We start from the raw sequence: 23,972 nt of genomic DNA, 5'->3' as shown, positions 1-23,972 counted from the left end.
TTTTATTTTTTTAAACAACCAAGTGACTTTTCAGAGTATTGTAGTAGATACATCTATTCCTTAATTTTAAAGTCCCATAAAGGCTCTTTTGATTGTGTGGATTTAGACGAGAACTAAACATAGCTCTTGTCAGGTGAAGATAAAGCTACAGTATTATGTCAAAAGGCATACTCTACAAGAAATTCTAACTTGGGAATTTGTTCGGAAGCCAAAGACTCATATTCCTCTCCACCTTTTTTCCTTTTGGTTTTTGATAAGTCATTGTCAGTTTAATATCAAATTGGGCAGAAATATTTTCCCCACAGGACCAGCTACTGTTTAAGGAAAGCTTACTTGTGCAAACATTTTGTGGTGGAGGGCAATATGAATTAGTCATTCTGACAGGAAGGTGTGAATTATTCAGAACAAATTAACATTATATTTTCATTTTATGTGGGATATAGTCACACAGACTTTTGCTAGTTAAACTGATGTATATGTGCATATACAGTCACACACATGCCTACCCTAGGCATAATCCCAGAAATCATAAGTACACTCACAACATTCTCTGAGCTGTTCAGCTTTCATCATTTTCAAATGCTAAAAGCTTTTCTATTTCTTGTTGGCAGAGAAATTGCTGAAACTAGCACTTCTTGCAAGATAAGCTCAATAAATTGGTGCCATCACAGGGCTATTTTCATGTAAGTACAGAGGGTACTTTTTTCCCTTTTTTTGTTACTAAAATTCAATTAGACTGTAATCAGACTTCATTTTGCAAAGAAAGTGACTATTTCTGATTGGATTTCTGCTCTGAGTGATTCAATTAGTGCTCACAAATATATTTATTTGCGAAGGTTAAGTAACACAAACTGGAAATTAGTATATAATGGCACATTGCTCTTGACAGCCCACACAATGATGCAAAAAAACCCCAAAAAAAACAAAAAACAAAAACTACCAAGATCTATTGCCAAAAACTTGATGAAGTTAAATGAAGAAAAATTATCCAGTACTAAAGCTTATGAAAGGATCACAATATTAAGTAGGTGATGTGTTGTGGGTTACATAGATAACTATCATATGAAAGATCTGAGATCTAAGTACATTGTCTAAAATTCCATCATTGATGCGTTAAGTATGCTACATTTTTATATTACTGACAACAGTCCAAATCCTACTTTCCTTGCTCATATGATGACTAGGCATTGTATTTAATGGGACTGTCTCATGTATCAGATAAAATATTTTTTCACATATTTGGTTGTTCTAGTTAAACAGGTTCTTATTCTTAAGGATTTTTTAAAGGGACAGTCCCATATTTAAACTATCCTGCAGGTGTCCTGACTTTTTCTTAAAAATTGACAAATTGTCCCATATTTTCTGCCTTCCCCTATCAGTAATTGGGTATTGGCAGGTGCTACCGCTGGCCTTATCCCTGCTCACCAGCCGGTCCATTGGCTAACACAATGGATAGGACAGAAGTCTGGTTATGGGGTGAAGATGCAGCATGTGGAGCTGGACACTTCCTTTGCTGGTCTATTAGCACAGCCCTTCCTGTGTGACATCTCTCGGCCAGCAGGGTCCTGCCCCCCATCCCATTTCCAGCAGGCACTACCTGTGAACTACTGTCATTGTTGCATGTGAGCAGCTGGTCACATGTTGCCTCTGCTACCCACCCATTGGCCCTTTACATGCTTTCCCTCTCACTCTCCTCTCTCTGCTTTGTCCCTTACCCCTACCCCACTGTTCTTTCATAGCCCTCCCTTCCTCCCAGGGTACATCCTGCTCCCAGTGTTATGCAGAGAACCAGCCCCTAGTCGGAGTGCTGTGCTCTTCAGCAGCCTGAGCAGCAGGCTCCTTCTTCCCCGCCAGAGTCTGGCTGGGCCAGTGCTCTGGGAAAGCCCAGGGCCCTGTGGTCTGGGGGGCTGTCCAGGAAGAACCAAGCCTTCCATGTGCCAAAGCCCTGCACATTCCTGGCATGGGGAAATGTCTCCATCCTCAGCTAAGCTCTAGAGAGTTGGGGGGAATAAATTCCAGCCTGGTGATGCCCCTAATATGCAAGGTGCTAAGGCAGGGGCTTAGCACCCTTTCCGTATACATACATCCCCAGTACTAAATCCTCACCCAGGGAGCATAGGGCTGCTTTGTCCCCTATAGCTAAGATAAATGGCCATATCATTATATTTTTTGATGACCTGATAGGGTGCTGAGCATTTTTATGAAATAAGGATGCTTAGGGTTTGTGCACATACTTGAGTATGGCAAGCTGGCATGTAAATTTACCCAATCTTATCCTGATGTGCATTTTGTCCACATGGATCCTAAAAGTTACATAGCACACCTTGATCTACCTCCTTTTGAAGAGGACAGGCTCTTACACTGGCACCTAAATTCAGGTTCCTCTTGAAAATATTTTCCATTGGGTAACATTTATCAAAATGTTCCTCTGACCTCCCATTATCTACAATTAAACTATCTAGTGACTTCATTACACTCAGCATGAGTAAGGTGTGCACTAATGGTCCCTAAATTAGGCTTCTGATGTCTGCTAAATTTGAGTTACAATCTAAGGGGCCCAATTTATTGTCAACATAGGAAATCTTTGTGATCTTCATGTACAAATATTGTCTAATAGCTACACCTTTCCTTGGTCAATAAAGCAGCTTTCAGTTATGTGTGAGGTTCTGTTTATCACTTAATTGATGTTGAACTTGCTCAACATTCACAACATTGTCTCTGCATAAGAACGGCCATACTGGGTCAGACCAAAGGTCCATCTATCCCAGTATCCTGTCTTCTGACATGGTTAATGCTAGATGCCCCAGAGGGAGTGAACAGAAAAAGGTAATCAAATGATCCCTCTCCTGTTACCCATTTCCAATCTCTGACAAAAGAAACTAAGGACACCATTCCTACCCATCCTGGCTAATAAATATTGATGGACATGAATATTATCTCCATGAATTTATCTAGTGCATTGATTTTAAGTGCTGATGAATTTCATAGGCCCACTGAATTAATACTGTCGGTCTTTATTCAATATCATAATTGCTCAGAGAAATGTAGTAATACAAAACTTTAATATCAGTAATAACCTGCTTGTTTTTTCATGTTTAAAAAAAAAACCAGGTGCCACAGATGTCTTTTAGTAAATTTCACATATATATCCCGACTACAGCCATTTAACCTGAGAACTTTTAATAAAGTGGTCAATACGGCTATATCTATACAGCAGCATTATTTTGGAATAACTAACGTTATTCCAAAATACCATCGTCTGTTTCTACACTACAGGCAGTTATTTCGACATTATGTAAAAATAATGTCAAGTTGGTGGATTTCTTACTCCCACTCCTGTAACCCTCATTGTACGAGGAGTAAGGGAAGTCAGAGGAAGAGTGCACTCTCTCAGGGTATGTCTACACTACAACGTTAATTCGAACTAACTTAGTTCAAATTAGTTAATTCGAACTAAGCTAATTCGAACTAACGCATCCAGACTAAAAAACTAGTTCAAATTAGCGTTTTGCTAATTCGAACTAGCATGTCCACATTAAGTGGACCCTGAACTGAGGTTAAGGATGGCTGGAAGCAGTGCCGGCAGGGCATCAGAGGAGGACTTAGGGCATGGAGCTGCTGCCTCAGGCTAGCCGAGGGCTGTGCTTAAAGGGTCCCGATCCCCACCCCGGACAGACAGTTCTCAGGGGTGCCCCGCTTGCAAAGCAGTCCTGGCTTGGAGTGCCCGGACTACCCACACTGGGCACATCACAGCACTCGGCCATCAGCCCGGCTGCACTTGCCGCAGTCTGCCATCTGGGGAGAAGGAGCAATTGGGGGGCTGCAGGAGAGCTTCCACCCCCAGAAGCCTGCAGAGCCAGCCCAGTCCTCCCCATCGGGGGCTTGTGCCCCATTCCTCCCTCACCTCCTTCCACTTACCCTTCCCTAGCCCCTCTTCTTGATGTACAAAATAAAGATAACGTGTCTTCCAAAATGGAATCTGTCTTTATTGAACAAAACTGGGGGAGACTGGGAAAAGGAGGTGGGAGAGGGGAAGAGAGAGGCTGGGAGAGGGAAGGGCAACTAAAATGATCAGGGGTTGGGAACAGGTCCCATATGAAGAGAGGCTAAAGAGACTGGGACTTTTCAGCTTAGAAAAGAGGAGACGGAGGGCGGACAGGATAGAGGTCTCTAAAAGCAGGAGTTGGGTGTAGAAGGTGCATACAGAAAAGTTCTTCATGAGTTCCCATAAAGAAGGACTAGAGGACACCAAAGGAAAGGAATGGGTAGCAGGCTTCAAACTAGTAACAGAAAGTTGTTCTTCACAAAGCAAAGAGTCAACCTGTGGAACTCCTTGCTGCAAGAGTCTGTGAAGGCTAGAACTAGAACAGAGTTTAAAGGGAAGTGAGATCAAGTCATGGAGGTTGGGTCCATGGAGTGGTATTAGCCAGGGGGTAGGAGTGGTGTCCCTGGCCAAGGTTTGTGGAAGGCTGGAGAGGGATGGCATGAGACAAATGGCTTGGTCACTGTCTTCTGTCCATCCCCTCCAGGGTCCCTAGGGTTGGCCACTGTCGGCAGAGAGGCTACTGGGCTAGATGGACCTTTGGTCTGACCCAAGACGGCCATTGTAAGCTCAGGGCTCAGGGTCGGGGGTCTCAGTGGACCCCCTTGATTCTCTTGCACACCTGCTACTGGGTGGCCAGGCTGGCAGCTCTCCTGCCCTAGCCAGCCGCTTTCCTGTGCCTAGTGCAGAGATCGTGGATGAGGTCCACGATGTCTGCACTAGCCCAGGTGGGTGCCCGCCTCTTGTGGTCCCGGGCAAGGTCCTGGGAGCTGCCAGCCTGGTCCCAGGAAGAGGGGGAGAGCTGGGGGGCATCGGGTGGGTGGCTCGATCCATGCCAGGTGCAGGGTCTGCTGGCTGGGTGCTGGCAGTCTTGCACCTGACACGGGCACCGTAGCCAGCCCGTGCCCCTTTAAGGGATCCGGGGCCAGGAGGGGGGCAAACGAGTTTCCCTGGTGTTGGCTAGAGTGGCCACCAGGGAAACCTGGGGAGGGCTAGCCTCCCACTAGTTCGAATTAAGGGGCTACACACCCCTTAATTCAAACTAGCTAGTTCAAATTAGGCTTAATTCTCGTAAAATGAGGTTTTCCTAGTTCGAACTAAGCACTCCGCTAGTTCGATTTAAATTCGAACTAGCGGAGCGCTAGTGTAGCGCCTATTAAAGTTAATTCGAACTAACATCTGTTAGTTCGAATTAACTTTGTAGTGTAGACATACCCTCAGACTTCTTGCTGTGTAGTCAGCGCCAAAAGCTAAAACAAGCTATTTCGACTTAAGGTAAGCAGCTGACATAGCTCAAGTTGCGTAGCCCAGCTGTGTAGATGTGTCCTATGAAAAGAAATTGCTTCTGTGTTATCCTTAAAGTTTTTAAAATTAACTTCTATTTTTCATCCTGCCTCAGTTTCATCTTATTTTCAATATTTTGTGCATTGTGTGGATTAGACCTTTCTACTGCCTTTCCTCTTACTCTATAATATGTATAGATACAGCTATGTATATTTATTTTAGTTGCATACATTGTTGCTGGGTTATCTTCCTGTTTTCCTAAAAATGGATCTGTCATGTGAGAAACAATATATGTAGGGAAATGCCTTTTGTGAAGTGCTGAGCAAATTCTCAGTCTAATTCTAAACTGGTATTAAAACAGGGTAGCATCACTGCACTGAAGTTGCATCAATTTACTTCCACAGAGAATCTAGCTTCTAGGTAGGACATGTAGCCCGTGCTTCCTCCTAATGTGCTTGGACTCAAAGTTCTATCTCTGGAGGCTGATTCTTTTTAACAGCTTCCGAATTCCATAGAAGTGCTGAACCCCCACATTTTTTGTGGTTGGAGTTACGATGCTTAGAATCACTGAAATTCAAGGACCTGTATTTGAATCAGAAATGGTTATTACCTTTTATACTATCACTTCTTGTCATACTTTTCCTTTATTCTGTTCTCAAATGCATTGATTCCACCTGCCTCATAGTACTGATATTCCTTCCTTGTTCACAATTTTTAATTATACCATTATTAATCTAGAATAATTTATTGGATCTTTACAGGACTGTCAATGTACTGTCACAGAATTCTCATTGCTGTTTAGTACCAATTCCCATTGCCTTTATGAAATGTGTCTGAGGTGCTCTGTGACTGATTTCATCTCATCAAGTACTGGATTTATAGTTTGATGAGCTAGTTAAATCACAAAGAACAGAAATGGAGAGAGAATGCATATTTAGGTCTCCTTTTCTTCTGATTTTTAAGCAGCACAAGGTGGACCCTTAATATTTGGCAAATGGTATTTGCTCTTGTATAGCTTACAAAGAAGTGTTAGTGAATGTTTTATTTTGTTAACTATATAGTTTCCTAGACACACACACTTGGCGTCTTTAGTTATTATAATTTTCACTTGGATTTCTCTTGTGACAAACCAAGTGTACTATTCTCTTTGAATGTTTTACTTCCTTCCAGCAACTGGTTTCTTCCCTCACATTGAGCTTTAAGAATTATCCCTCTGCTTTAGCTTCTTTCTGACTTCACAAAAAAAGATTCCTCTTCACTTTTTGCCCACTCCTGTCCTTTCAGCCTTCAGAGTTTGTGTTTTTCCCTTTACATTTCTCTAAAACTATAAATAGGGATGTTAAATTTCAAGTAATCGACTAATCAAATAGTTGATGCCCTAGGGCTCGTTGATACACTTCAAAGGTGAAAGTACTGTGGGTAGCACAGGGCCAGCTGGGCAGTCTTCCACTGGCCCCATGCTCTCCATGGTGTTTCAAAGCGGCAGCGCCACGTGGAGCCTGGGGTCAGGTGGGAACTCTCCCACTGATCCCAGGCTCCATGTGGTGCTGCTGCTTTGAAATGCTGTGGGGAGCCCAGCATCAGGCTCCACACAATGTTTCAAATTAGCAGCACTGCACAGAGCCCAGGATCAGTGGGAGAGTCTTGGGCTCAAAGTGACAGTGCCATGTGGAGCCAGAGGTTTGGTCCCAGGCTACACATGGTGCTGGTTCTTTGAAGTGCCTCCTTCATCTTCCCTCCCCCCTTACTGACTCTGATAGAGGCAGTAAGGTGGGGAAGCAACTAGTCAACTTGACTATCCGATAAGCATTTGCTTCAGACTTCAAAGAGAAACTGCTAAGCTACAGTTCATCTTCAAGTTTGACACAATCAACTCAGGATTAAACAAAGAGGCTGCGTCTAGACTGGCAAGTTTTTCTGCAAAATCATCTGCTTTTGTGGAAAAACTTGCCAGCTGTCTACACCGGCCGCTTGAATTTCCGCAAAAGCACTGACGAGCTCATGTAAGATTGTCAGTGCTTTTGCGGAAATACTATGCTGCTCCCGTTCAGGCAAAAGTCTTTTTCCGAAAAACTTTTGCACAAAAGGGCCAGTGTAGACAGCAGTGATTTGTTTTCCGCAAAAAAGCCCCGATCGCGAAAATGGTGATTGGGGCTTTTTTGTGGAAAAGCGCATCTAGATTGGCCATGGATGCTTTTCTGCAAAAAGTGCTTTTGTGGAAAAGCGCCCTGCCGATCTAGACGCGCTTTTCTGAAAATGCTTTTAACCGAAAACTTTTCCGTTAATAGCATTTCCGGAAAGTCATGCCAGTGTAGACGTAGCCAGAGTGTGAATGGCTAGCTAACTACAAAAGCAGCTTCTCCTCTCGTGGAATTCACACCTCCAGATCGGCTACTAGAAGTGGTCCTCATCCTCCTTGATTGGATCCACCTCGTCATCGCCAGCCTAATTCTGGCCTGCATGTTTATACCTGCCTCTGGAAATTTCCCCTACATGCATCTGACGAAGTGGGTCTTTGCCCATGAAAACTTATGCTCCAATACTTCGGTTAGTCTATAAGGTGCCATAGGACTCCTTGCTGTTTTTTCTTACTAGATGCTTTTATTATTGTTTACATTTCTCACTTATCTATAACTGAAAGTAATTTTCATTACCTATGTGAATTGTTAGTTAATGGATATTGGCCTGGATCATCTTCAGCAGAAATTAACAAAGTAAACTTTAACTCAGTGGGAGAGGGATTGTGATCCCTTGTTTTTATTATTAGAAATAGGCTATGCTTAATGATTTAATTGACACTCTTACTCTGCTTAATCTATGCGGCTACGTCTACACTGGCCCCTTTTCCGGAAGGAGCATGTAAATTTCACTAGTCGTAGTAGGGAAATCCGCGGGGGATTTAAATATCCCCCGCGGCATTTAAATAAAAATGTCCGCCGCTTTTTTCCGGCTTTTAGAAAAGCCGGAAAAGAGCATCTAGACTGGCCCCGATCCTCCGGAAAAAGTGCCCTTTTCCGGAGGCTCTTATTCCTAATTTGAAAAGTAGGAATAAGAGCCTCCGGAAAAGGGCACTTTTTCCGGAGGATCGGGGCCAGTCTAGACGCTCTTTTCCGGCTTTTCTAAAAGCCGGAAAAAAGCGGCGGACATTTTTATTTAAATGCCGCGGGGGATATTTAAATGCCTACTTCAAGTAGGAATAAGAGCCTCCGGAAAAGGGCACTTTTTCCGGAGGATCGGGGCCAGTCTAGACGCTCTTTTCCGGCTTTTCTAAAAGCCGGAAAAAAGCGGCGGACATTTTTATTTAAATGCCGCGGGGGATATTTAAATCCCCCGCGGATTTCCCTACGACGACTAGTGAAATTTACATGCCCCTTCCGGAAAAGGGGCCAGTGTAGACGTAGCCTATAGGTGTTATGTAAGGATATATTTACATTGCAGCTACCATCTATGCTTGGAGATTGGACTGTGATTTTCCAGCTCATGTAGACATACTCATGCAAGCTGTCCTTTTTAGTAATGACAACTAGAGTACGTCTTCTGAGTTTGGATCACTCCCTTAGCTTCAAGTGCAGATGTAGCCAATAAGGGCAGGTGTCTAATCAGCATTGGTAATAACAATGGTGAAGACATGGCAATGCAGACTTCATCATGCCCTAACAAGCCCACTCTGGAGTCTACTTATGTATGGAAGTTGATAAGTGTCACTGAAGCCCATGCCATCATGTCTTCACTACAAGTATGACTGTGATGTTTAGTCTAAGGCTAGCATGGCTATATCTCCTCTGCTACATCCCTCTTTTACTAAGGCATACCCTACGAGCCTGATCCAGTGAGATATTAATCTTTCTGTACTCCTATGACTTCAATGGGATCTGAGTTCTTGGCTTACTTATCGTATTATACATTAGTCCCTAGATAATATAATCAACAACTGTAAACAGTCCATCGTGGGAGGAACTAGTGTGTTGAACATAGAATAGTAATTGATTTATTTAAAACGTTGGAACCATCACATGAATGCTGATGTAGTCATAGGTCTGTATTATGCAGGAAATCAGAATAGATTATCATAATGGACATTTCTGGCCATAACATTAATACAGGAATCAGCACTGACCATTTCAAATATTAAATTAGAATCACACAACTCATAAAAAAGGCATTTTTAAAAAGTGAATTCTATCTGTATTTTGTCTCAAAGCATCAGGATGTGGTTTGCTCACATTTTCAGGTTTTCCCCCAGCAACCATAAGGGCTAGAAACTTTAGAAACAGTAATTACTACTTTATAATACAACCTAAATTCACTGATGGATTCATGGATCTGAAATCCTGTTTGTTCTTGAAGCTTTTGTAGCATGAAATGGACGATTTTTGGTTGGTGACTCTTCTGCTGCTACTATAAACAAAGAAGCCAGTTCCAAGAGGAATGATGCTTCTGGGCCTTGTAACAGGGAATTGCAGAAGGCAGTAATACCAAGAATCAGGAAAGGTAGGTCTCTGAAGCAACAATAAAACTCTAATCTTTCTCTGGTGAAATTATAGACTTATACTCTGTGTTATAGTAAACAGGTCCCTAGCAGAAATATTTAAAGAAATTCTAGCTAGCAAGATTCCAAACCTAAGAGATTGCAGGCATCTGTCAGGAATGCATCAGAGAAAAAGTCACTGAAATGTAACTGAACATAGTTGTATGGAAACTGTCTATATGCACCAGACCAGTGTTTCTGAAAGCGTTCTGTGGAATCACTCAGGAACACATTAACTGGCCACCCGGTTTGTTTGTTTATTGGTGCCACAGCCATGGAGCCTCACGTTTCCCATTGGCTCTGTTTCATCCTTTGCAGCTGAGGGTAGCCGCGGGAAGGAGTGTGGTCCGGGCCACCATTTCCCGTGGCTCCCCTTGGCTGTAAAGGATGAAACAGAGCCAATGGGAGCTGTGAGGCTCCGTGGCCGTGGTGCCGGTAAATAAACAAACTGGGGTGACAAGTTAATGTGTTTCTGAGAGTGATTCCGCAGAGTGAAACACTGCACTAGACCATTCAGCTACTTTCCATAATTGGGCCAAAGTCCTCACTGTACCATTCACCTTTCATATTTCTTGCACAAAACAGCGCAGTATAGACATAGTTTTAGGGGGTTGGAGCACATGACTTCTGAGAAGTCCAGGCTCATAGTTTGTAACCCTAAAATTTTGGAGCTTTTTTTCTGTTATCTCGAAAATAGAAGAAATATAAATTGAAATCTGGGTCAAAATGTTTTTGTAAATAAGGCATTTCAATGCTATTTTGAGTTTTTTCTTCTACTTTGTGACTTTGAACATACAAAACTCTCATTTTTTTCCCCAATGGAAAAGTGAAACACATACAAATCCAAGTTTAAGACTTCCTTTCTAATAAAGAATTAGACTTTTATTTCATACATAATCTCTTAAATTTCTATTTAGTATTGAGTAAATAATTCACAGTGAATGACTTATTTCAATTTCTCATAATTTTCTCTTTACGAAGGATTAGTGAGTAGGTTAAGACTTTTATTTGCTATTCAAAATTATTCAATGTATTGTGTGCACAAAATTCTGAGCCTATGAATTGTGGGTAAGAAGTTAACTCTAGACTCTACATACTAAAGATCAGAGATGTTGTTTTGAACATGGCATATCTGTGCTCTGGTGGATGAACATAAGTCTTAGAGTTTTTAACTTGGCAACCTAATTCTAACTTGCAAATTCAAAATTCACTTTCTATTACTGAAAGTGACACTAAGGGGAACAAAAATTATCAATACAAACTTGTTTTCATGGCGATCATAAAAATGGCAGAAATTTGTTTAGTTCTATTATCTGCAATGGGAGTTCATCAGAATATGGGAAGATGACAACCCGAGGGGGAATTCAGGATGCATCCAGTTCAAAATAATGGAATTGTTCTTAGTTTTATTCCCAGAATAACATTATAATCTTATCATGATTCTTTATTGCAACTGTAAGGCAGTAACCTACTCTGGAACATTCATTCTAATTAACTGATTTGGTAGGTTCCACTATTTTACTATTAAGTGCTATCCAGTTTGTTATAGTACAAATCACAGAGTAGGGGATACTTGGGGATGTGTCAAGACTTGCGTGTTGGCAGGGAAAAGGCAGGAATTGATTGAAAATGACTGGAACATCCCCTAATGTGAAGGCAATGAAGGAGCAAAAAGAAGGATCCAAAGAATGCATGACATACATGGTCTGAACAATGGACAAGTGGCTACATTTTGGATCAAATGGAGAGGGCAATAGAGGTATTGGTTGATGGTTTAAAAGAGCACATGGTGGGATATGTTATTACAAGGTGAAACAAAAAACAGGACTATGTAGCACTTTAAAGACTAACAAGATGGTTTATTAGGTGATGAGCTTTCGTGGGCCAGACCCACTTCCTCGGATCAAATAGTGCAAGAAAATTGTCACAACCATATATACCAAAGGATACAATTAAAAAAATGAACATGTGAAAAGGACAAATCAAATTTCAGAACAGAAGGGAGATGGGGGGGGAGGTAAATGTCTGTGAGCTAATGATATTAGAGGTGATAATTGGGGAAGCTATCTTTGTAATGGGTAAGATAATTAGAGTCTTTATTCAAACTTAGGCGTAAAGTGTCGAATTTAAGCATGAATGACAGTTCAGAGGATTCTCTTTCAAGTGTAGTCTTAAAAGGCCTTTGAAGCAGGATGTAGGTAATCAAGTCATTGAGACAATGTCCTTTCTGGTTGAAATGGCAAGAAACTGTTTTTTCTTTGTGATCCTGTCTAATATCTGTTTTGTGGGCATTGATCCTTTGGCGAAGTGTCTGAGATGTTTGTCCAAAGTACATAGCAGACGGACACTTTCGGCACATGATAGCATAGATTATATTTCTGGATGCGCAGGAATATATGTTCTTGATCTTGGTTAACTCACTTGGTTAGGTCCAATAATAGTATCAGCAGAGTGTTCCCTGCCAACACCCAAGTCTTGACACATCCCCAAGTATCCCCTACTCTGTGTTTTGTACTATAACAAACTGGATAGCACTTAATAGTAAAGCTAGCAACGGGGTTTGTTGCAAGGGAAAGTACCAGGGTTTTTTTTGCATCTCACTTGTGTAGCCCTAACTGACTTCTGTTGGTCAGTGACCCCTAACTCAGAAAAGGTTACCTGCTTGTTTCATAAATAAAGACAATGCAGAAACTTTTTGTGTTTGACATAGTATTTTATTTAAAAATGAAGCCTGGCCAACAAATCGCCAATTGGGGCCAAGCCCCCATCTAACCACAGCATCGTAACACTCCTGCACTCCCCCTTCACTCAGACCTTCAATCATACACTGGAACCCCCTGTCCTCAGGCCCGTACATACCTCAACCCAAATTCCTGAATCCTCACATCCACAAGCCTGTTGCTTGCTTAGTACCTCAACCCTACATCTGACCCGAACACTGCCTGGCCTGAAGCCCCCTCCTGGAGCCAGCATCCCCTTTTCCACCTCCTCCTGCATCCAGATTCCTCCCAGAGCTTGCACCTCTCATCCTTTCCCACACCCAAATCCCTCATTCCCACCCCAGAGCCTACACATCCTGTGTCAACCCAGCAAGGTTATGGCTAGACTGCAGGAGTTTTTCAGGATTCCGGAGGTATCCCAGAAAAACTCTCTGCATCCAGGGATGCATTTGTTCTTTCACTTTTTTTAGTGGAAGAGCAAACATGCTCTTTTGGTCATCCCTATATTCCTCTTTCCACGAGGAATAAGGGAGCTTCCAAAAGAAGGTTTTTTTCTGACATTTGGTCCAGTCTAGACGGGCCAAATGTTGGAAAAACCTCTTTCTACAGAAGAACTGGAAAAAAAAAGCAGCAGTATAACGGTTGGGGATAGCAAGTGATTGAGAGGAGGAGAATAGAGAGGGGGGGGCTTCAAGGAAAGGGTGGGGTGGTAGATCTTGGCTTGTTCTGTCATTTAAAAAGTGATCTTGGGCGTAAAAAGGTTGGAGACCACTGGTCTAGATGTACCCTGACAGACATAGTTGTAATGGCAGAAATCTCTGTTGTAGATGCTGTACTGTTTGAAAAAGCACCACTTATTTCTGGTGATGGCTTGCTATATTGGTTCAAAATTTTGTACCAGCAGATCATTTTTAAGGTAGACATGGCCTTAAAGCTGTAAATGAATTTTACCCTAATTCTCAAAAGTCATCTGGTAATTGTCCATCACCCATTAGCAACCTTTTTTCCTTATTTGTGGATTCTTAAGCACTGAGGATATGTCTACACTACCACCCTAGTTCGAACTAGGGTGGTTAATGTAGGCAACCGGATTTGCAAATGAAGCCCGGAATTTGAATTTCCCAGGCTTCATTTGCATAAAGCCGGGCGCCACCATTTTTAAATAACGATAACGGTATTTTAAGTAATGGTAGTTCGGACTAGGAAGCCTAGTGTAGCCGCGCGGCACGGAGTCCGCACTAGCGGACATTTAAAAATGGCAGTGCCCAGCTTTATGCAAATGAAGCCCGGGAAATTCAAATCCCGGGCTTCATTTGCAACTCCGGTTGCCTACATTACCACCCTAGTTCAAACTAGGGTGATAGTGTAGACATACCCTAAGTTATTAAACTATCAATAGACTAAACACATTGCTATGGCCATTAGCCTTTTCTATGGTTTCCCATTGGAGATTTTTATTTTGATAGCACTGCTGTTTCATATCTGTAATGAGTCTATAATAGAGGAACATGTTCCTCCATATTTACATACACACTACTGAAAGCCTTAAATTAGTTAAAAGTAATGCTTCTTTTCTCTTTGCTGTTTGGAATAGTTTTAGCATCTTGTGACCTCCAGTGGGATCTCATGCAGTCTCCCATAGTCTTACAATTTAAATAAGCATACAGCCAAAAATGATTAATGTACTTTGCTTGGCTAGCTTTGGCTGTAATGTTCTAGCTTCTGTAATTACCTCATTAGAAAAATGAAAGAGTTATTTAGGTGCACAACTTTCATCCTAAAGCAAACAAAACAAAATAACATTACAGTTTGCAGCAGCTAATACCTATAAATTTAGCAACTCAGATATGGTTAAGGAGTCCATAAATTAGTCACATATGAAGGATTGAACAACCAGGTAAATAGACTAATGTAAATTCACAGATTTGTATGGGGTGGTCATTAATGTATTTGTTCTAACAATAACCCTTCTAGGTTGGTACAAGATTCAGAGTAGACTGAGATGGATCGCTGGGTTCTGACAAAGGGGAAGACTCTGGTATCAGTTCAATGACTATTCCTAAGGGACATTCAGGCAGTTCTGGGACTTATGACACAATTGGCTCTGAAAAAAATGCATCAAAATCATAACTTGGAACTGCAATCCACTCCATTAGAGAACTGAGAGCCATAAAGTTGAAATCAGTATTGTAAGTCAAATCAGGATATCAATTCAGAAATGTTGTAAGAACCCTTTGTGGCACTGTCAAGGACTGCCTCTAAACTAATATAACAAAGGTTAGAATTTTACCCACAGTCTTAAAAATAAACAATGAGAATGCAAGTAACAACATTCTGATTCTCTAGTCTTCCATGGAAGACTAGAGAATTGGAATGTTGTTACTTCAGATTTACACTACATTGTAAATGTATTTTTTTATATTACTGTCTATTACATTGCTCAAATGCTAAGGTTTAGGACAGGAATCTCCATTTCTTGAGGAACAAAACTAATTTATTTAAAACTTCGCTCAGAATAAAATTTCCAAAAAACTTGATTTCAATTGAAACATTTTATTTTTGATCATGTAATTTTTAATAACATAAAATAAACTTTAAAACAATTGTTATGGACTATATTTGAATTGTTCAATTAAAAAAAGTGGCTGAATTGAAGCACTTTTTCTCTTTTCTCCAAAATTGAAAAGAATGGGAATTGATCTGTTCATATGGGAAGTGTCTATTTTAATAAAATGGAATTTCCAATTAAAAAAATATTCCGTGTGAAAATTTTTAACCAGCTCTTTTTAGCGTTAATTGTCTGGGAGCGTTTCTGCAAACACACACGTAAGTGTTTATCTTTATGCATGTGAGTCATACTGTTGACTTCACTGGAACTACTCGTGCATAAATATGAGAATTTTCATAAATCTTTGCAGGATGAGGATCTGTTGCTTGCAAACATGCAATAATATTCTTGATGAGACTGAGTGATTAAAGCACTGGTCCTATAGTATTGAAGGTCATGGTTTTGAACATCACTATCTTGCTCTAAAAGGCCCCTTGCAATTCACTCAAATGCAAAATGGATACCTAATTTGTCAGGTTAGTTTAGGGCACTTAAAGATCTGGATCTGGGTCTGATGCAGGCCATGTCACTCCTTTATGTGCTGTTGGCTATGAAACTGACATGTTTTAATGACTATTTGTTGTTTAAGTTTTTCATGCTTTAATGATGTCATTCTCATGAGCCATTTGCTAGGGAAGGATTCAACTTTGAGTAACTACTCTCTCCTTCAGATGAAATGTTTATCTTCTAAAATGTCACTTTCCAGAAATTGAGAAGGTGGATTGACATTTCAAAAGCACGTAGCAGTGACAAAATGTTTCTATTAAAGTCTGGTAAATATTCCATTATTCTCACTGAGAGTATTATTAAGCCAAGCTTCTGAAAATCCCATTGTATACTTTTTAAATATGTGTAACTTAATTCATTACCCCATCTTTCTTTGGACATTTCTTGAACTTCCCTTCACACAAATTTTGAAATCCATTGCCCAGTAAAGGGTTATGCCTATTTCTGACTATATTCTTGGGAAACCTTATTGAATGAAGTTTAAGAATTTTGGGGGTCCATTGTATTAAATGTGTAAGCAGGGGCTGAATTGCTGTTTGCTGTCAGCCAGCTAGAAGGAGAGAGCTGCCTCGGGGGTGGGGGTGCTCACTCCAATTGTCTAGCTCTGCAAGATAATTAACTGTTAACTGTTGATATGTAAATATAGCTCATGCCAGGAGGGGGAAGGAATCCGAGGTGTGGTTATGTAAATCCAATTCAGCCAGAGCTGATGGAGAATCAGTGTTGGAATGGAATGTGGTGTATTGTAACTAATTTGGGGCTGTTTTGGGGGTCACAAATCATGCTACCCCTAAATGTGGGAACTGTAAAATATGACACCAGTGCTTATAGAAGAGACACCATCATTGTAAGAGGTCTCAGAGGAACAAGCTCCCCCCTGCCAGAGTTGAGTAAACTGAGTTGGGGGGGAGGGGGGTTGAGGACTGAGTCGGCCTGCTCCATGCTTGCCAGGTGTGAGCTGTAAGACTGGCTCAACCCACCCCTTTCCACCTTGTTTTAAGGACAGACCTAAAGCAGATTCCACGAGGAGTCTTTTTGCTAGTCCAGTGGAAGCTGGAATCTTTTGCTAGCCTAGGTGGTGGCTAAAGAGTTGAAATCACTAAGAGCTGAAATCACTGGTTTGGCCAGGAGCCTGATCCATTGCAGCCAGTAAAGTGGCTGGTGGGAATGACCAGCAGGTGGCCGGTATGAGTGGTGGCAGACGGTCAGCGGAACAGCTGGCGGGAACAACTGGCAGACTACAAGCGCAGCTCAAAGGTGGCCTAGCTTCAGGCTCAACGAGGATAGTCAGGGTCTGCACTGACTGGACTGAGCTGTAAGTGGGGCATCTGAAGTGGGGTACGGAGAAAGTTTCAGTAAGTGAATGGAACCCTTACCTTGGTGGACTAGTGAGCCTGATAGGCAAAAGACATTGCTCAATCCTTTTTGAGCTGAGACAGTTACTCATGGGGAAGGGGGGGCTATGAACTCTGTTGTGGTATTTTCCCAAGATAATGCCATGTGACTTCTCTCTCTGTCATTAAAAGTTTCTTTTCTACACTCAGACTCTGTGCTTGCAAGTGGGGAAGCATTGCTTCTCAGAGGCACCCAGGGGAATTTCCCAGGCTACTGGGTGGGGGATTGAGCCAGTTCTCTGTGAGATGAACCCCTAGATATTGAACCCGGCCCTGGTTGCTGCTGGGCCTACCCGGCGGAAGAGTTACAAACGCATGATTTATGTTCAGTGGGTCATGATTGTATGCAACCTCTAGAGTGAGGGGAAGAAATCTCAGATATGAAATGCTGGAGGGTCAAAGGACTATACTGAAGAATGTATCAGATAAGAATGGAGTTCTGGAACAAAAAAAAGTTAAACCTGGGGGCGGAAAATGCAAATTTCCCTCTCCGAGTTATGCAAAAATCTAGCCCTTTGTAGCTGTGCCCTGAGGAAAGAAAGGAACGTTGTCTGCTTGTTAACATGAGACCAAGATCGAAGACTGTATAAAAGACTTAAGTACAGTACTCATCGTAGTTCTGAGGCCCTTATGAACTGATAATTACAAAACCCGTCTACACGGAGCCAAATTTCGGAAAAGCCTTCTCTTTTGGAAGAGCCCTTCTTCCTCGTGGAAGGGGGAAGACAGGCTTTTGAAAGAGCATGTTTCTGCTCTTCCACAGAAAAAAGCAGAAAAACAGATGCATTCCCTGGATACAGTGGAGTTTTTCCGGGATACCTCTGGTATCCCGGAAAACCCCCCATAGTGTAGACATAGCCACAGTAAAGCTTCTTTCACCAGGTTGCAGGGTTTGAGTGGGCTCAGGCTTTGGGCTCCCCTCTTAAGGTCATGTAGTAATTTTTTGTCAGAAGAGGTCACGGTGCAATGAAGTGCTTAAATTCATTCACCTTAAGAATAAATCATGCTTTCTTATAGGGTGTCACATCTCTTAATAACTGTAGGCAAATATGCTTTCCATAACCTTTGGAGAAAAAGCAAAATACAGATGTAGACTTTTTATGTGATCTGATTTGCTAGAGATATTACAGTAAAGGGAATGGTGCAGCCAGGAAAAAATCCTGGAAGGACATTATTTGATTGAAATATTAGATATCTGATTAAACTGTGGCACATGGGAAGAAAGGGTTAACCTACTCATAGGCAGACTGATCCAGGGTCTACCTTTAATGACTTATTTGGAGATGTGTAAATTTTTTGAAAAGCAAATTTGCATTGTTAGATTAGTAGAATCTAGTAGATCTTGTGATGTGAGCAAACAATCCTTTTGTGTTAGAGTAGCTTTGATTCAAGACCAGAAGGGAATATTAGAATTTATAATAGAACTTGATTGAAGCAATAGTATTGTATATATGTCTATTTAAAAGTTGTGGTAAACAGCATGTGAACTATTTAATGGATAAATTAACTTGTGCTAATTGCCACAATATTTGGGAGACAGAAGGTTACATCCAGGGGGCACAACAGACTTGACAGGCCTTTGGGCAAGGTTGGGGGTGAGGAGTGGCTTGCACTACCACAAGGAGCAGATCCTTGGGCAGAAGGGAGGGGGCCGGCAGCAGCCAGCCCTCAGCACTGTCCAGAAAGTGCCGTGGTCCCAACCTCTCCAGCCAGCCCTCAGAGCTGCCTGGAATGCACTTTGTGGCACTCCAGTGGTAATTTAAAGTTTCTGGGGTTCCAACCTTCACTGCTCTTGCAGTAGTGGCAGTGGCAGCGGGAAGCCCTGGGTCCTTATGAATTGTCAGGTCCCAGGGTACCTGCTTCCCTTCACCCTCCTGTTGGCAGACCTGATTACTTCAAAAACCTATTATGTTCTCTCTGGCCAACTAGGTATAAAATCTCTTTGGACAAGAGGCTTTTTTATCTCATTTGCTTGGATGCTCGTGGAGCTGAGGAGATCATCATCTTTATAACAGACATTGACTTAATATCTCAGGACTAATCCGAAAATATCCATCTGCAACTACAAGATCACCATCTCTATTATGTATATGAACCTCAAGAATTGTACTCATGTGCTCTCTCATGTGCACTTAGTTTTATTGCACAAAAAAAGATTTTTCCTATCACAAATACAAAGTCACAAACACTCCAACCCAGCAGGATGCAGAGAGATAATACAAAATGTGTGTCTGAGCAGCCATGTACTCACATATCCCTGTCAGAACAACCTGAAGTGTTGGCTTGCTATCATCATCTTCCTTATGACCATCACTGGTGTTTGTCCTGCTGACCCCTTCCAACACATTCAGGTCAGGATACAATTGTTAGTGTTATAGTAGTTACCCTGACACCATTATGCCTAATGCATATTCAGTAATGGTTTCATCCCCTTTTCCTTGTTTGTGTTTCTTAACCCTGCTAACACTAGAGTGTCCTTTTCAGGTATATTATTAGACAATTAATGACATACGTGATTATCAGCTTAATGTAATTACCATGTCACTAATGTGTTCGGACATCTGCTGGTGTTCCTAACTTAACATCCCTCACTGGTATAGTAACCTGTGAGTGTTTTAGTCAATACAGCATTCCATCTTGCAATAGTTTATAATCTAGTGGTACGCCTGGTTAGTTGCTTTAGGCCTTGTGCCTTATTTAGCTAGCTATCATATTGCATGCCTTGTAGGGTAAATTACATTATTGCTTTAACTGATGCCAGTGCCTTATCTATCAAATACCTGTATCTACAGGCTGCAGGAGGACGATACTGGAGCAGGGTCTAGAACAGAGGTCTCCAACCTTTTTACACCCAAGATCACTTTTTAAATGACAGACTAAGCCAAGATCTACCGCCCTGCCCCTTCCTTGAAGCCCCACCCCTTCCTTAAAGCCCCGCCCTCTCTATTTTCCTCCTCTCCATCACTTGCTATCCCCAATCCTTATACTGCTGTTGCTTTTTTTTTATTCTTCTGTAGGAAGAGGTTTTTCCAACATATGGCCTGTCTACACTGGACCAAATGTCAGGAAAAAAAACCCTTCTTTTGGAAGCCACCTTATTCCTTGTGGAAAGAGGAATATAGGGGTGACCAAAAGAGCCTGTTTGCTCTTCCACTAAAAAAGCAGAAGAACAAACGCAACCCTGGATGCAGAAGAGTTTTTCTGGGATATCTCCAGAATCCTGAAAAACTCCTGCAGTCTAGCTGGACCCTTGCTGTGTTGAGACAGGATGTGTAGGCTCTGGGGTGGGAATGAGGGATTTGGGTGGGGGAAGGGGTGAGAGGTGCAAGCTCTGGGAGGAAATCTGGATGCAGGAGGAGGTGGAGAAGGGGACACTGGCTCGGGGAGGGGGCTCCAGGCTGGGCAGTGTTGGGATACCAGCAAGCCACAGGCTTACAAATGTGAGGGTGCAGGAATTTGGGTTGGGGTATGTGAGGGGCTGAAGGCAGGAGGTTCCAGTGTTTGATAGGCTCAGATCTAGGGTCTGGGGAAGGGGGAGTGCAGGAGTGGTTGTGGCCAGATGGGGGCTTGGCCCCAACTAGGGGTTTGTTGGCCAGGCTTCATTTTTAAATAGAATACTATGTTAACCACAAAAAATTTCTGCATTGTCTTTATTTATAAGAATGGCAGGGAACCTGCCTTGAGTCAGGGGTTACTGACCCATAGAAAAGTCATTTGGGAGCAGGGGACACAGTACTGGGGAGGAGTGCTGGTAGGTTCTGGTGCAGGGAACAGGGTGCCAGTGGGGGCAGGGGAGAGGGGGCAGGGTGCCAGGACAGGTTTCTGCAACAGGGGACAGGGTAATGGGGGGGGGGACAGGTTTCTGCAGAGGGGAGCAGGGGGACAGGTTTCTGTAGTAGGAGACAGGGTGCCAGAAGGAACTGGTTTCTGCAGGGGGGGGCAGGTTTCTGCAGCGGGGTCGGGGGGGCAAGGGAGAGGGAACAGGGCCAGGAAGGCGGGGAACAAGTTTGGGACAGAGGAGAGGGAACAAGGTTGGGGGCAGGGAGTTCCCTACACCAGCCACGGAGGGAAGCCTCCGACCCGCGCTCCCTCCAGACTGACCGCAGGGCAGCTGAGCTGGAGCGAAGAAAAGCGGCTGCCCAGCCAGCTGGCCATGGTGCTCAGCCAGGGTGCCACCAAACTCCACATGGGCAGGCACAGAGGGGAAGCCGCCCAATCAGCTGGAGCGCAGTTCAGCCTCCTTTGGGCTGAACGCCACAGACAGCAGGCCAGGCAGCTTCTCCTCTGTGCCAGCCCACGTGGAGCGTGGTGCACCCTGGCTGAGCGCCATGGCCAGCTGGCCGGGCAGCTGCTTCTCTTCCCTCCAGCCCAGCTGCCCTGCGCTCAGCCCAGGGAGGCTGCGCCTAGCTCCAGCTGTGAAAGCCACAGTCAGCTGGCTGGGGTGTTTCAGCCCTCCCAACCTCCCAGCTCCCACCATTCCTCGCAGCTACTCACCTGTGTTGTTGCTCAGTGAGTAGCAGCTCCTCAAATGAGGAAATCTAATGTAAATGTACTGCGCAGGCGCGCAGTTCAGAGAGGGCTCAAGAGTTACTCTTAGAGCCCCTGAGATCTACCGGTAGCTCACGATCTACTGGTTGGTGACCACGGGTCTAGAAGCTTCAAAAACAAAACTGGAGCTCAGTCGTGAAAACCTTGGGGTCAGTGTTTCCTCTAAGCAGCCCCGCCTAGTCAGTTAGCTCCCTGCATTGAGCCCTGAGCCTCTGTCTGGGCGGAGCTGATGAATCACCAGTGAAACTCTGCTGCTGCTCACCTTAGAGGGAACACTGGGGTACAGAAATCAGATATGAGACTTATAATCACATTAACACAAGTGTGTATGAGAAGGAAAATATGGTCTGTGACAAATTCAGCAGATAATTCAGTAGAATTGTATCTTATAATGGAATTAGAAAATAAGACGAGAAACATGTAAACTAGATCTGACCTGGAGTTTTTAAATAGGTAGGGTGTTTTGAAGAATGGGAAACCCATCTGCTCTATGTATATATAGGGACATTGGCTGGAAGTTAAAGCAGTTGTCTTGCTGTGAGATGATAGGTAGCAGACATAATCTCTCCATGTGTTAGTTTGCCCATATGTAGTAAGCTGTTAGACTTAATTCTTTATTACTTCTAATCCGCTTTGAAATTGTCAGATGAGAAAATAATTGAAATGTGAAGTATTAAATCTGGGGAAAATCATGATGCTGTTCTCTAGTAATATTCTGTGGTGTTAATGCTGTATTTAATTTTGTAACTACCTTACAGGCTTCCAACACACAGTAAACAGAGGTACCTGTGAAACAAGAAAGAAGTGTTTCAGGAGGCATGTAGACCCTATGCAAACAGGTTACAATCCTAATGTGGGCGTAGCTTCATTGTCACAGTCTGGCATTTGTGCTGGTGGCAGACAATAACTATCTGACTATCCTGGCTTATTTTTCAAATTTTGGCTTTGATTCATAAAGTCAATGTGACTTCTAAATTTAGCATGTTTTTATGTAATTTGCTGGAATAGGGCTTCTGACTGGGAAAAGCTGGAAGTGACGATATGTCTACACAACAGCTTTAATTCTAGTTAACTTAATTCAAAATAGTTAATTCGAAATAACGCATCTATACACAAAAACTATTTCAAAATAGTGTTTTGCTATTTCAAAATAGGGCGTCCACAATGAGTGGACCCTGAACCGAAGTTAAGGCTGGCCGGAATCAGTGCTGGCAGGGCATCAGGTTAGGACTTAGTGTGTGGGACTGCTGCCTGAGGCTAACTGAGCTCCGTGCTTAAAGGGACCCTACCCTCACCCCGGACAGACAGTTCTCAGGGTTCACTGCTTGCTTGTCTACCTCGATGAGGGACAGCAAAGCAGTCCTGTCTTGGAGTGCCCAGAGTGCCTGCACTCAGGACACCACAGAACTCGGCCACATGGAGCCAGAGCTGCCCCAGGGCATGCCGGTGCGTCTCGTGGAATCATTGCCATCAGCCCAGCTGCACTTGCTGCAGGCTGCCATCTGGGAGGTCCATCGGGGGACTGTTGGTATCCAGGGGGCCCTGCGGGAGAGCTTCCGCCCCAAGGAGCACTAACAGCCTCCCTGGTCTGCCTCACTGGGGGCTTGTGCCCCATTCCTCCCTCTTGTCCTTCCACTTACTCCTCCCTAGCCCCCCCTTCCTGATGTCAAATAAAATACACTTTTTTTCAAAAATAGAAACTCTGTTTATTTAACAAAACGGCAGGGGGGGAAGAACCTCTGTGGGGAGACTGGGAAAAGGAGGTGGGAGACGGGAGGAGAGAGGGTGGGAGAGAGGAGGGGGAAAGCTGGGAGGAGGGAGCTGGAAGGGGGAAGCAAGGGAAGGAAGGGGGAGGGGAAGCTCAGGGGTGGAGGTCTCGTCCGGCCACATGTCTCCCAGCATGGTGGGTGCGGAGGCCTCGGTGTCCTTGGGGGGATGGGGAGGAGGGTGTGGAGGTTGAGGCGGAGGGTGAGGAGTTTGAGGAGGTTGTGGTGGGAGAGGTGGGAGGGGGAGAAGAAGTGGAAGGAGGAACGGTAGCTGGGGGGCAGCAGGTGCTGGAGCGGCACAAGGCAGCATGCTCTTCACCAGGGTCCGCAGATGGGTACACATGGCACGACCCTGGGCAATCAGCTCCTCCAGAACTCCCGTTCTTCCTGTGCCCACTGCTCCATGATGTGGGTCAGGGCTCGCAGGGCCCCCAGGTGCTGCTCTCGGTAACCCTGCCGTGTTGTGGTCATCCTGTGGAGCCCTCGGGTGCGGGAGCATGTCCCAAGTGGGGTGGTGCGCAGCTGGTGCGGCTGTGGAGAAAGAAGAGAAGTGGTCAGTTCACCCCTGGGGACAC

At 43.5% G+C, this 23,972-nt stretch overlaps 1 long non-coding RNA gene across 1 annotated transcript in view; it reads left to right on the top strand.

The window, feature by feature from the left end:
* The first annotated feature begins 608 nt into the window (after positions 1–608).
* LOC112544862 (uncharacterized) overlaps positions 609–23,972 on the top strand; it is a 42,611-nt gene continuing 19,247 nt past the window's right edge. Inside the window, exons 1-2 of the long non-coding RNA XR_012906129.1 lie at positions 609–683; positions 9,674–9,817. This is a non-coding gene — a long non-coding RNA (uncharacterized LOC112544862). The remainder of the gene's footprint in view (positions 684–9,673; positions 9,818–23,972) is intronic.

Source organism: Pelodiscus sinensis, chromosome 9, assembly GCF_049634645.1.
Source record: "Pelodiscus sinensis isolate JC-2024 chromosome 9, ASM4963464v1, whole genome shotgun sequence".
NCBI lineage: Eukaryota > Metazoa > Chordata > Testudines > Trionychidae > Pelodiscus > Pelodiscus sinensis.
Note: the sequence above shows the minus strand (reverse complement) of the source record. Positions and strands in the feature narration are given on the sequence as shown.